Consider the following 2,714-nt stretch of genomic DNA (forward strand, 5'->3'; position numbering starts at 1 on the left):
TTTCAGGATGATTTTATTCTCCTTTCAGTGCCCACAACAACCATTACAACACAAAACTGTAAAAAGCTTGTGAAAAATGTATGTAAACTTCCTTAAAAAGGAATAAAAACAATGGTTACATTTCCTGCTGTGTGGGAGGTATACTCACGGTGAAAGTCCTCCCGGTCGCCTGGTGAAAGTAACTCACTCAAACTGTGCGCCGGGTTCACTGGGGTCACGAAGCCCGCTGCTACTGTTGGAAACGTACCTTCAAGTGGGTGCGAGACGCACTATATCATTAATAGTATCATTAATATTATCAATCTTAGTTATTATCATTCCCTAGAGGATTATCGTTCTACAGAAAAATATAGAACAATGAACAGGTATTGAGATATATTAAGGGAAAATTAAAAAAAACAGTAGATTAACAAACGAGTACTAATTGGTTCGATTTAGATGTTTCATAGAAGCAGAGGGTTCACTAAGTCAGTTTTTAGATGTCTTCTTGCAGCTCATGTCTGGTATTACAAGGGCCACATGCAAAGCGATAGCGTGTGGTCTTAGAATATGAGGAAAAATATTAAGATTTTTCAGTTGGTGGAAGTAGCTTGACGTCAAGGTGGCGGCTTTAACGACCCTAACAAGCTTACGTTCCAAACAACTACCCAACTAACCACCAGCACGGGGATACTCTTTACAGCCAATCAGCAATATGACGATACGTTCCTCTAGCAAATCAGCAGCATGGTGATACGTTCCTCCAGCTATCAGGAACATTATGATACGTTCCTCAGCCAATCACTAACACTGTTATATGTTCCTCAGCCAATCACTAACACTGTTATATGTTCCTCAGCCAATCAGTAATACTGATGAATTCTCCAACGAATCAATAACACTCACAGGTTCCCAGCCAAATCAGCTGGTGTGTGGGGTAATACCATTTTGTAGCAGACGTTCTTTACGATACAGTAAGGCATTGTAAAGCATGATGTGATCCTTATGTAGACATGTATCGCATATGTGACCCTGAAGCAAGGCACTGGGAAACATCATGCGATTCTTAAGCAAGGCATGTTTATATAGCATAATGTGATTCATATACAACTTCAACAAACTATACGAGCTAAGTAATCTACATCTAACTACAAGGTGAGTAGTTTACAAAACACTAAATGCTAAATAGTTTACAACACGCTATAAGGTGCACAATTTACGGCCCATTCAAAAACCGAATCGGTTCACAACCAGCTAAACAGTTTACAGCACATTATAGCAGTTAACTGAAACACTATCACACAATTCAACGAACAACCCATTTACATACACTAGAACACAAGAACATACACAAAATACTAGGTACTCTCTAAGCAAACACTACACCTTTTGCCACGTCTTCCCTAACAACCGCAGACCTGATCCTCTGTCAAAGGCATGTTTGTATTCCACCTCATCAGAATCTCCTAACATAAATTTTCCTTCTTTCTTTCCTTTTTGTTGATTTTCAGCCTTGTTACCATATTTCATCCAAGGCCTGACATCTGTGAGTACTCGTGCCTATGACCAGAGCCAGGTCAGATGAGGGAACATGAGGACGACTGCATAGCACACCGACCCCCTCTTAAAGCAAACTGCGAATCCCACAGCCAATGATTATCCACTGTGGACCACATACTGGCACCGCATTGTTCGTCTATGAATTATAGAGTACAATCCTTCTTACATTACAGAGATTATATGTACTGTGGTGGTAAAACGCAGCTCTTTAACACAGCGGTACGACCCACGGATATGATTGGACGACAACTTTATACCCTTAAGCACGACGCCTTGGCCCATGGGTATGGAAAGGTGATCTTAGACATGATCGTGAAGGGGTGGGCGATTGGCTGCGTGCCTTCGATAAGCAAGGATCACACCGTATCGCTCAAGGGTCATACAGTCGTGCTGGAGGATCGCACAATCGCTCAAAAAGGCTGAACTGACCTGGGTTTTAACTTAGCTTGAAAATTCTGAGTTAGATCCTCATGAAATGTTGAGCATTTTCTTCCCCCAGCATCTGAAGAATTGAATGGCACGTGATTAATGATGTGACGAGTTTACGATTTCCATAATAAGATTTAACCCAGGCCTTTAACCAGGCTTATAACTTTAGGGAAAATTACAGCTCTGGCCATCATGGAACACGATACACAAGTGTTTGATATTTTCCAAGCAATATTTCTATCCGTTCTTATTTCAACCTCATTAAATATACCGCGATGCAGGTGGCACAAGTGTCAGTATGAATGCCCATTTAGTTTACAACGTTCAGGTGACCACACCACTTGGTTAGGTGACCGTTTCACCCGGTTAGGTGACCACCTCACCTCACTTGGTAAAGTGACCACTCGGTAAAGACGACCATCCCAGTCAGTATACTACACTTTCAGAGTGGAACGACCCATCAACATGGACTAATCCCCCACCCCACCCCATTAGTGGGAACAGACGGTCATGGCTAGGGTAAGGCAAGGCCACCACTGTGTCTACCATCCTACCAACTCCCCCCGCTGACCCGGAAGGATGTTCTCTGGTTTGGTAAGACGACCCCCGTCCCTCGGTAAGACGATCGACTGACTCGTTATCACTCAACTCTGGTAAAACGACCCCGTCATTTGGAAAGACGACCACTTGGCATGGTATTGACTGAGCAAGATGCTCCCCCCCCCTCCCCTCCTCACTGGATGTGG

Source organism: Panulirus ornatus, chromosome 21, assembly GCF_036320965.1.
Source record: "Panulirus ornatus isolate Po-2019 chromosome 21, ASM3632096v1, whole genome shotgun sequence".
NCBI lineage: Eukaryota > Metazoa > Arthropoda > Malacostraca > Decapoda > Palinuridae > Panulirus > Panulirus ornatus.